A 12,576-nucleotide genomic window follows, 5' to 3' on the forward strand; every position below is an offset into this window, starting at 1 on the left:
AGCATGAATGTAACAATGTTGTAACTCAGAGGAAAAAAATACCTGTTTTTATTTAAAAGTTTTCCACTTTTCCTAGTTATTCTAAAATTGTTCAGCTGTGATCAGCAAAGGAAGGACTTAGTTTCCATTTGTCTGTTACATAAATTTGAAATATGTTAAATATATGTGCTAAGCATTTTTCTCTTCAAAGTGGCCTCCTACAGAAGTACTGCAGCTGGGCAGAGCATTCCCAGCTCTGTCAACAGGAGTATTACCATTGCTTCAGTGGGAACAAGGCTGAGCTCATAAATCCAGGGTGAAGACATTTCTGTCTCTTCCCTCTGTTCTTGGTAATGTTTTTGTTCTTCTCCCTCCAACATCATGCTTAGTCACTGTCAGCAGGTAGGTTGTGTAATATCTATTCAGGGACAAGTGTACTGAAAACAGTTCCATAGGTCAAGGTCATAGCTTCACTCCAAAAGGAAAAATACTGCCCTAAAAGAACACTCTCAGTGGGAAGGCTGTTCTGAACTTACAAATGAGTCCATGTTGCATTTGAAAGTCAGAACAACACCAAGGCTCAAGAGCTTGTTGCAACTCTGATTCACATTCATTCATGCAGGAAAAGGGCTTTTTATTTTACAGAACAGCACATCTTGGGAATTATCTTTTCGTAAGGATCTGGTGTCTGTAGTCCCCAACCTTTTTCAGCCTCAGCACCCGAAATCCATCCTTAAGGTCTCTAATAATTAGAAAGACTTCTTTTTAGAGGGGTTGGACTCTACAGCTCCCTTTAAGAATTCTTTTTTTTCCACACTGTAATATTGTAATATAAATATTCATAAGGGAACTTTGTGCATGAAGAGAAGCACTAACTAAAAAGTAATTTGCCATTGTTGCCACTAGAGGATGAGCATTAAACAAGAGTGAAACTGCATACTACTAGTGCTCCTCCCAAAGGCTATTCCTTTCAAAGTATACATACATAGTATAACAGAAAACTAGCTGTATCATTTAAACTTAAAAATTTAATTCCAGTAGACTTGTGAGTCTACTGGAGACATGAAAGGAAGTTGAAGCTCCGTAAACAAAAGGAATACTAGTTTTTTGGTGGTTGTTTTTTAAATTTATTTTTGCCCTATGGATATACTTACACATGAAGTATAATAACAGCAGCTTAGTTTTGTGCATGCAATTTGATACATATAGTTTCACATTTTCTAACATCCTGATTTTATAAATTAGAGACAAACATTTCTTTGGGAACACCTTTCACTAAGGTCTGTACTATAGAGGCCTGGTTGAAGTCCCTTGGGATTGTTACATGCAATTAACTGTTGATACTGTGGTTGTAGAATGTCAAGACATATGTTGAAAAACTGCTGAAGAACCAGTTGATTGTATTAATATTTTCATGAAATACTATAAGCAGTTTTATAACTTTTGCAAACTCATGAACACCTAAATTATTCCAAAACAAATGCTATAGAGTCTTTTGTATTTAACCATTCCAGAGAGAAAATAGAAGTAGTTTTCAAAATCATGAGAACCCTTGGTTTTTGCATCTGTCTGCCTGATATAGCTTGAAAACTTGGAAAGACCCAAAGTCAGTTCTGTGTTACCTCTCATTACAATTTGTTTTCCTTCACTGAGGAAAGTCTTTGTGATTTTATTGACACCAACTCTTTCCATGAACCTGATAGGGTGGCACCTTGCTCCCTGAAAGACTTTCCCATCATTTACTGTGCTCTGAATTTCAGAAGTTTTGCATTGCACTTGGAATGAAGCCAAAGATGTCTTATATGTTAAGTAGCCATAGTCCCTGGATTCCTTTTGCATTGAACGTAGCCCAAAGCAGGGCCTTAGAAGGAATTTTGCAGCAACTACACCCCCGGCCTCCTAATGTCTGGAACTTGTCCCACATGACCTTCCCACTTGGCCTAGCATCATGGAGGGCATCAGCCTAAGTAGACAAAGGCACTTTGGGGTATGACAACAGAGCCTGAGTTTTGGCAGAAGACCAGTGTCAGATATCAGAGGGTATCAGATGGGCAAGGAATCCAGCAGTGAAGACCAGGCACTAAAGACAAAAGACCTCTATGTCTTATAAGGAAGGAAACAACTAGAGGCCAAATTGGAGAAGACATTAGAAGAAGACATTTGAAGACCAAGAAACTCAATAAGCAGGAGCCAAGAGTGACTTGAGAGGCAACTGTGAGAAAGGAAAGCAAAAGCAGTATCAAGACTTCCTGAGACTAGGATGAGAAGTGTGAAGAAAGAACAACTGGAACTGACTATCTTGGAAGGTACAAATAAACAAGAGGCAGAACTGGGTCATTTGGATTAAGCATTGGGTCATGCAGCCAGACTAATCTGTGCTTGTCCCAGGGGTAGAGGAGGGTTTTACACTAACCTTGCACTTGCCTGATCTTAGTTCAGCTCCTGGCACAAATCACAGATACTGATGAAATGCCTGCAGGCTCAAGGGGAATAGCAGCACATCTGCAACCATGCCTATTTTATCTCAAAAGCAGCTTGGGATCTACACCAGCCAGGAGCTCTCTGGTTGCCAGAGGAACCTGTGGAGGCCAGACAAGCAGCCTGGGTAACACACACAAACAAATTCCAGAACATTAACTAAACATGAAACCAAGTGAGCGTGACTTGGCTCATGACCTGAAGGACAGCATCACCCCACTGCCTGGCTAAACAGAAATCCACGTCTGTGGATAAGGCTGTTCTCCTGAGGAATTCTGAAGAATTTCACTACAAGAATCATTAGCAAAAACATCCTAATTCCTTTGAAATCCTGAGAGAGGTTGTAAAACCACAACTCCGCTCTTACATTTTGAAGTGTAACAGAGATGCTATTGATTGGCCTGCCTCATAATGTTGGCATGGGACATACTTCTCCTCTTCCACCTTGGATGTGAGAGATTACAATTTACAGTGTCTGGGAAGGAAATGCAAAAGTGTCCCCTGCCTCCATTCTTAATGGCAGCTTCTTTTGAATGTGACCTCTCCTCTTTGGGGTAATGAGTGCCTGGAACAGCTGAAAAACCAGTATAAGCCAGGAAAGCGCATATGCTAGAGCCACACAAGTGCAGAAATGTGTGTATGTAGGTGGTAAATCTATTGTGGATTCCAGCTGTTGACACTCCACATATCACTTAGAAGTGATAACACTGCCTGTATAAAGATTAAATAACAGACAGCAGTAGGAACTAACTTGACTATTGTGCCTTTTGCATAAATTCTTGACTGATGCTTCAGAAAGTTCCTTTGAGCTAAATTACTATTTTGACAATACAGCTGTCAGGTAAGACACCCTTCTTGACCTCCATGCAGCCGCTCCAGAGGAAAGAAACAAATAGAAAACCCATACTTGCTCAAAACACACAGCCAAGCATTAAGTATCTCAAATACACCAGTGAGTTGCATTTACAGTCTGAGGCTGGGACAAACTGATTTTGAACCAAAACTTCAAAATAAGCTGTCATTAATTAGTAATCCCTAAAGAATGGCCTCCCTCCTTGATGCCTCTCAGTATTTCCTCATCTCGCCAGGTAGCAGCAAAAACATTCCAGGTTGCATCAGCTTTGATTACCCTTAAGATGAAGAGCTTCTCCTTTGGCTAACCAGGATTACACTCTATGTGACCACTAGGACTTTGTCACTTAAGAAACATCAGCAACCCTATAAGACTTGAATGCTGCATGAAAGACAGGAAAAGCTGTGGCAGGGTGAAGAATGATTCTTACAGAAAGTGTTTCCTCCCTTCTTTGTTGTAGGCCTTTCTGCCATTATGAGTAAACATTGACTCTTCTTAATTTATACCTGACTTCTCTTAAGAGGAAAGAATGATAAAACAAATAAACAACAGAAAAAGAACATTTTGGAAGGAAAGAGGAAGTCTAACAGACACTTTAATGAAGAGTGTGATTTATTGGAACTAGCCATTCCCACATGATGGATGCGACAGCACTACCCACAGGTAGCCCAGTCAAGCTTCTTCAATTGTCAGCTCATGTTTAGCTGCCTCTTCAATGTTTCTAAGTTGACGAAGCAGCCATTCTCTTTCTTTCTTTCTCTGTTATAGAAGAGAAAATATTATTTAATCAAGCTAATCCATTTAGATGCCACCTGCTTTCAAAAAAAACCAACATACACAAAGGACTTATGATCCAACTTGATTTTGGCTGAAATTTTCCATTTGTTTTAAGCAAAGAAGCTTTTAGTTTCAAAGATGGCAAGTTTTCTTGAGTTTTTAACACACTCAAGAACAATATGGTACAGAGGAAAAACCAAACTAGAATGGAACCTGATTGCTTCACTCTGACATGACAACCTTCAGAGTCTAACTGCTGCCTTCCTATCCTTTCTGTGGGCTTTCCACAGGCCCTTTGCTAACAATTAAAGTTTCAGAAAATTGAGTTCTTGCGCTTCACAGACAACCAACACTTGCAGAACATCTATTAATCTAAGCTTTCCCCAGGAAACCCTACATCAGTCAAAAGGACTGCTCACAAGATCCCATTTGCAATGACTGGCATTCTTTTTATAAAGCACTACAATTTGGATTAAACAGAGAAAGGAGTAGATTATTTATTTCTCTAGTTTGAGTTTACTTGCTAGCATTAAGAAACTTTAGAATTTAAATTACTGATTTCTTCCTATTAAATAACTTCTAAATAAAGATGTATTTTAAAAAATATACTTTCCCACTAGGGAACACAATACCAGCTCACAAGCTGAAGCAAATAGCTAGTTTGGAAGTTTGCATGGCATTCTGTCTGTGATTAGGAATGGTGTTACAGAGTCTACCAGGTTATGACCCAATTCATAAACAGATGTCCTCACAGCTAAAGTTGTGGAAATGTTCTATTAGTAAACTATTCCCACTTTACTAGAAAGATCTGTATATATTCAGCATTGGTAGAAGTTTGTGTAACTTAGCTATTGCATACTAAATGAAAGCCTTTACCTGAAGAGCTTTATCAATTTTCTTCTTTCTTGATTTTGCTTCCGGGGGATCTTTTATCCCTGGCATTCCAGAAACAAGCCATGAAGGTCCACTCTTAGGAGTTACTGCAGCATCCACAGATGCTCTGGTGGTAGCTTGAGTTTCTGTGCTTGGGACAGCATTGTAAGCTGGCTCTTGATTTGATTCATCAGAGGCCAACACAGTGGAAAGCCTCCTTCTAGAAAATACAAGCCGAGAGCTTTGGCTTTTCTCCTTATTTAGTTCTTGCAAATCAAATGCTGTTGAAAGCCTTTTTGGGGACATATGAGGGAAGTATGCATCAATACACACTGATGATACTTGAGATAATGATCTGCTTAGATTTGGCTTTGGCATCGGAGATCCATAAACCCTCTTTGTGGCATCTTGGTCCTTGATTGACTGATTTGTCAGATCTGTAAGAGATGGAATTGTTCTTGAAAGCATTGAGTCCACTGGGGTGCTGTGTTTCACCATTGTCTTCTTCAGAGATCTTTTAACATTCAGAAAAGAATCATCTTCCTCCGACATGTTGAAATCAGGTTTACCGCCTTAAGAAAATAAGAAGATTGTGTCATTGTTCACATTGTGAGAGATGCGATGGAAGCTGCTTTTTAGCAGCAAGCTGATAAATCAAATCCAAAGCATTCCTATTTTCTTGTCTACATTCTGTCTTTACATGGAATTTATCCTTTATGTAGATCAGTGTTCAAGCATTTGGAAGAGCCATGTTGGAAACAGACCGTGAGAGCACAGGTGGTCACACATCCAACACTTACTCCTCTCCCAGCCTTCTGCATGAGGAGGTCCAAGTGTGCCAGAATTTTAAAAGATCTTTCATTAACTGCAACATCATTAAGATAGTGTTTTCTCCCTCCCAGCATATAAAAAATATATTTTTGGGGTTTCAGCTGCTAACTGTTCAACTGTATGTAGCTGAAAACTATTAGATGATAGAGGGACTACCATAGAGTAGCAAAAAATCAAATTCTCTAAAGAGATGGGCAGAGAATTTCTGGATTCACCAATCGTCTCTTAGTCAAATTGGAATTTTATTTCCCTTAATTCCTTTAAAGGGGGCTCACAAACCTCTAATTCCCTCCTATTTACTTGACATTTGTCTTACTTCAGCTGATCCTAAGCTTCGATTCTAAAAAAAATATGTTCTGTGCAAGTCTATTTTCAACTAAATTTACAATGGCAAGGTTACTTTTGCTAGTAGCATTAGCCCTATCCATTTGCAAACCCCCAACAAAAAGAAACACTACTTCTTACACTTACTACTTCTTGGGCAGAAAAGCCCAAGATAAAGATATCCAATTTAAGATAAACATCTCAATTAGGTGAGCAGTTAAGTACTTCTAGTAATTGCTGAACTCTTTGCTTTCATGAGGTAGTTCAGATATTTCATGCAGGTTGATTGCCCCATATTCTAAGCTGTATATAGATCAAGGCCTTGGAGGGGCAAGACAACAGGGCTATGATGAAGCAGGGCACAAGAAGACAGGGAGGTATATTTTCTGAAGTAAAAGGCATTAGCTCTCTATTCCTTGCCAGTGTTTTGCATCTGTGTAGCATCTAAGTTTTCCAGTAGAGTTTCACATCCACTTTGTGTTTCTAAACACAAAGGCAGCAAGAGACAGAGCACTGACTCTTCAATACAGCTGAAGTAAGGTGTTTTGTGGTTTTTTTTTCTCGTTAGAAAGAGGGAGGAGTACTCCATAATAATTTTTCTTTGGATACACATTTCTTCTCTCACTTTTTAACCATGTGAGCTTGACACATAAGCAGCACTCAATCTACAGACACTGCCTTTTTCCTTTCTTGTTTAGACAGATTGACTTCTTTAGTCTTTATCATAGAAGCTTACTGGCAGTAAGCTTACATGATTGAGCTTAGAAAGGGAAGAAGAAGGAGTTTGCAGCCATTGCTCCTCCCCCAAATCTATCCTCAGCTATTTATTTTAAAGCTTTCCCCTTCACCATTAAATGACAAATTAAAAGGTATTTCTTATTTAAATTAGTATTTAACACATGTTTCAAACCAAAGCTTTTGTGGAAAGCAACAATTTTTTTTCTTTCACATTTCTTTATGCTTTAGAAAGATAAATACATATAAGCAACAGATTTTCTTCTGCTCTAACACCACTATAGATAAAAGAGAGAAGTTTAAAAACAAAAGAGAAATATAAACTATCCGAGAATATCAAAGTTACCACAGAGAATACATTTTGCAGGAAATTTGACAAAATATAGCAGGCTTACCAGACCTACCAGGTTCTAGCTGATATCTTCCTTCCCTCCTCTTTTAAGCAATCTAACTTCAGCTGCTACTTCCCTTCTTATAGACCTGTTCATCCTGGCCATCCTTTGCTGCAGACACTCCCTAATTATCACATTTAGCATTATTTGGGAGTATCAGCAGTGCTTCTAACTGAATAAATAAATAAATAAATAGAAATCTAGGATTAATTAATCATAGGAAAATGGGCTAGCCAGCTTATCTATGTACTATGTTTATTGCTATTTAATCTCTGCTGCTTGCTGCCTATTTCAATCACAAAAATACTCTAGTGGTTAATTGGCTTCACATGGCTGCTTAAGGCACATTGAGGATCTGTTGCAAGATGGATGTATGTTGATGAAGTATATTGCCATCCTGATTTTAATTTCTCACTGCTTTCCTTGCTCAAAAAATAAATTGGAAATTAATGTTAAATCTACCATGAAAAGGCTCTTCTTTTAGGAAAATAGTGAGAATAAACTGAAAAACTGTAAATTTCAGTGTGAATTTCATGGTGTTTGCAGCTAACAGCTAATGACAGCATTTTATCTTGAAACGTGTTTTCAAAGTATCAGCTCTTAGATTTGAATTCCATTGGTTTGAAATGGTATGCTTTAGGTGGAGGACTGTAATTTTTATCAACAGAAAAGCAGCTGGGTGGTAGCTGACAGTAAACAGCTGTTATCACAAAGCTGTACAGCAAGAACAGGTGTGAGGGAGCATGTGCACAAATATTGGGGTAGCCCCTTTTGACAAAGCATGACCTGTGGACCTTAAACTGATCAGACAGACCTAATTTCAGGGATTTATGGGGATGACCTGGGGTTGTAGAGTGCATCTACTGCAGACAGAGGGGCAAAGCACTGATCTCGCAGGGATTTGAACTTTTGGTTCCAGGGAGTCTGGGCATTTCGAACTTAATCATAAACCACTCTCTCTTGCCACATTAATAGTTGCACTATGAATAGAGAATTGGAGCTACCAGTTCAATATTTAGAAGTAACAGTCTGTCAGTATATGGGTAAAGTTGCTAGGCTTAAGTTATGTGCCCCTAAGGAGCTGAAAGAGAGCTTGAGAAATGGAGGCACATTACAATCACATGGATTGCACGAGTAAACATTTTGGAAATAAATAGTCTGTCCAGGATAAGCTATTTATTTTCTGAATTCCCAGGGGTAGTTCCTACCGGAATATTTTGAGAATTAAACAAAAACTATTTTGAGATACTTGTGGCTGGGCAAAAAAAAAAAAAATTCTTAGTCCTTTACAAACATAGACCAACCTTTACCTCATTTTGAGTATTTGTAGTTAGTTTTCATACCTTGTGGCTTTTTGACCAAACCCACCAGGTCAGCCATGATGTGTCTTGCAGGGCCCAGCAAGCCAGTTCCTTATATAGTACAGAGCACAGAATGATGTCTTGACATGGTGTCGCAATGTTTGTGCTGTCCTGCTGTATTGTGGGACATAATATCACCTCTCCCAGCAAGGCAGTGGTGCAAACAAAAATGAGCAGCAGGAACCTGAGTGAGAAGCTTTTTGGGGTGCTGAGAAAACGGACATAATTTCACTGGACCCCTTCAAAAACTCATGGCTTTGCCTCCCAGCTGGTGCTTGGCGCTCCTTGCTGTGCTTGCCCTTACTTTTTATGTCCTTTTCACTCGTATCTCACAGTCTGCAAGTGCTATCTGTAGCTTCATCATCTTTATGTCTACCCTCCATAGCCTTTTCTGTAAAACCCCAAAAAAAACAACCTTTCCCTTTTCTAAAAAGCCTTTACGTTCTGTTTCTCTAGAACCTTGCTAAATGTTCTCAAGATACAAATTAGGAGGTTTTGCAAATTGTTCTTGCTGTTAATAATGTTTATCTTATGTCCTACAGATTCATCTATTTATCAGGTGGTGACAGGATGTTACAGAGAATAGGAAATACATAACTGTGCAGAGATAAGACAGAAAAGAGTCCAAAATTAATGGAAAAATCAGAGCTCAGCAGAACATCTGCAGTGATGATATTATCTTGGTCTCAGTGTATCTGTAGCCATGTTCTGTATCTGAACAGGAAACAGCCAAACTCTGACTTGAGTGACACCTTGAAAGCTTCTTGCATCTTTCAAAGAATGGCACATACTGTGTCCTGCACTCAGAATAATTCCTTCACTAAATTTACATTCCTTGGAATAATCATCTTCATCCTTAGAATTGCCTACTTGATATTTTGAGCAATAACTTCAAAGATTTGGATACAGCATTTTGGCCAATATTTGCACACTGTTCCTCTCATTTGTTGCATAATGCAAGATGGCACTCAATTCTAGCAATGTTATTATATATCTCCATATATATTATATCAAACCTCCCACTGCTTTAGGTTTATATCTTGAAAGATTCTTTTGTTGATCTCATTTTAGGAGATAATTTCATCTTCTTTCTAAATTTGTTCCAAAAATACAAAACCTACATAGGTTACTGCATTCCTGTAAATGAAACATTAATTCTTAAAATTTTTACTTCCAAAACCAACAAAAGTGGGGAATACAATAACAGCACACAGTGTTTTGTTCAAATTTCGGCCCTTTCATTCCAGTTCAAATACCTGAATTCACTTCAAAGACATGGAATTTTGAGAAGGCTTCATCTGGAAAAGGGAAAAACTGGAATTATTTTTCAGTTTACTAAGAATAATAGACATACGGGGACAAAAATGGACACTTTTCTCCCTTTATCTTCTGGTTTGTTTTGAGAGACTGCAATTCTTCAATTGCTGCTCTTTTAATCTCTTCATTTTCCACTCTGAGGATGTCACTAAACAGTTCTCCTGAAAAGAGCTTGGGTTCTGAACTAATCCTTAGCTCATATGCTTCCCTAACATATTTTCTTGAATTGGATATGTAATTCTAGTTTGTGAAGTCACCAGTCTTGCGTAATTCTCTAAGCTAGGGGCTCTGCAAGAGCTAGGTGCAGTCTTTCCTGGGTGGAACACTAAGAGGCCCTCTCTCTGCTCGTGCAACTTGTCTGATGTTTTCAGGCATAGAGGGTGATTCCACAAAGGAGTACGTAATAAGAAAGAGGAGCTGGTAAGTAGAGCTCAGTATTCTACTCTGTCTGATCACCTGTGGTGGGAAAACCCTTGTTCAAAGCATTTAGAAGGAAGAAGGAAGAGCCAGAGAAAGCACGGAAATGGTGGTGAGGAGCAAATGGAGAGCAAAAGAAGAAATTAAGAGGACACAAATGTGAAAATGCTTCCCTAAATTTAGACTCAGGTAGAAAGAATAAATTAGAAGAAAGATAAAAAGAGTGGGCAAAACAAAAGAAACAGTTAGAAAAGAAAGGAAATTAAATTGTTTCCTAAGTGATTTAGAAGACTTGGGCCCAAACTACAAGTTGTTTATGGATGAAACTCCATAAAAACACAGATTTGATTCAAATTCACATAAACTATTCTTCCTGTGTCTGAGTTTTGTATATAGGCAAGTCAATCAGGAGTGCTCTAAGGCTGCTGATCAGACCAAGCTCCTTAGTGAAAATAGGAGTGAAACATTTTATTTGCTAATGTTAAGCCTAAAATGAGCAGAGAGCCTCATCATGAAGTAACCTCTGCAGAATAGTGCCTCCTTTGGTACAGGAAAGCATTATGATACAGTGGGCAAAAGGAGAATTGATTCTGTCCCAGTAAGCTTCTTGGGCAGCCAGACATTGAAATGGAAACACTGCAAGACTTTCTGTGGGCTTAATCTCTTCAGGTGCAGAGGAAGCCAGTGGAACTTTTCGAAAGCACCTCAGCACTATTTCCACTTATTTTAGTGGGAATTACATGTCTGGACACCACTGAGAGTCCTGAGTTTTGTGACAAGGTTAACAGTGGGGACAGGCATTTTATATATGTGTTTGGAAGACACTTTAGTGTAGAATAGAAAAGAACAGATTAGAATAAAAAGGAATAGAATATTTCAGTTGGAAGGGATCTTTAATGTTCATCCAGTCCAATCGCCTGACACTTCAGACTGACCAAAAGCTAAACGATGTAATTAAGGGTGTTGTCTGAACGACTCTTAAATGCTGACAGGTAAGGGGCATCAACCACATCTCCAGGAAGCCTTTTCCAGTGTGTGACCACGTTCTTGGTAAAGAAATGCTTCCTAATGTCCAGTCTAAACCTCCCCCAATGAATGTGGCTTTGAGCCATTCCCACATGCCCTGGCACTGGTTACCAGGGAGAAGAGATTGGCACCTCTCTCTCCCCTTCCCCTCCTCAGGAAGCTGTAGGGAGCAGTGAGATCACCCCTCAGGCTCCTTCTCTCCAAACTAGACAAAAACAGTGTCCTCAGCTAGCATGTCTGCCAACCCCTTCACCAGCAAAACCTTTGCTGAAACCCCCAGAAACCAAGGAAAATATGAATCCTTTGTAGTCTGTTAAACAAACTTTTCAGTGCCTGAAAAGCATTATATACAATCTTCCTCTTCAGCAATTTTAAAGTTTTTGCCTTTCTTCATGTTATTTATGGTGGTAATGTGAAAGTGGTACCTTTGCAAGTGTTGGAGGTTCCCATTTTTCAGTGTGGCAATGACTTTTTTCCTGGCCAGAGGCAAGATCAGTGTCTTTGTCTACAGTGTCCAGGAACAGACCTATGTATGGCATAATTTTCACTCCAATCTGATCATAGGAGCATCTCATAAGGAGCCTGAGAGTAAGACTTTAGGGAATCCTGGATAAATAGGTTTAGTGATTTCATAACCGGTCAGAAAAAAAAGGGCTTTGAACTAGCAATACACTGGGTCATGATGTGTGCTTCAGGTTATACATTTCTACAGGTTTTGCTTATGACTGCTATGACTGGACCTGTCCAACTGGACAACAAATCCAATTTTGCGCATTTAAAACCACAATCTTGAAATACTTAATGGGTTTCATGGCTGCTCAGAAAGTCAAACCCTTATTTAAATGTCTAAATCATCTTCCATATGATTCATTTCAATAAGAGTTTGAGGAACAATGAGACTTGGCTCTTTGTCTCTGAACCATTTCAAATAGTCTTGAAAGCTTTTAATATGGGTGTTGGTGTTATAAATTTTTCACCAAGGTCCACCAATTGCAGGCAATTGGAAGTAGTATTCTAACAGCCAATTTTTTTTTCTGCTTTAGTGTAATAGTAGGACTGAAGAAACAAGTTCCTTAAGGAACTTGTACCTTATAGGCAAGTTCAGTGCCACATCCTCCCTCAGCTTAGACCAGCTCTGCTCTCAGTGTTTGGTGTCTATGTGAAAGGAAGATTTGTTTGTACACATATAAAGATGCTACAATATTAAGATAAA

The sequence above is a fragment of the Corvus brachyrhynchos genome, unplaced genomic scaffold, assembly GCF_000691975.1.
Source record: "Corvus brachyrhynchos isolate BGI_N302 unplaced genomic scaffold, ASM69197v1 scaffold49, whole genome shotgun sequence".
NCBI lineage: Eukaryota > Metazoa > Chordata > Aves > Passeriformes > Corvidae > Corvus > Corvus brachyrhynchos.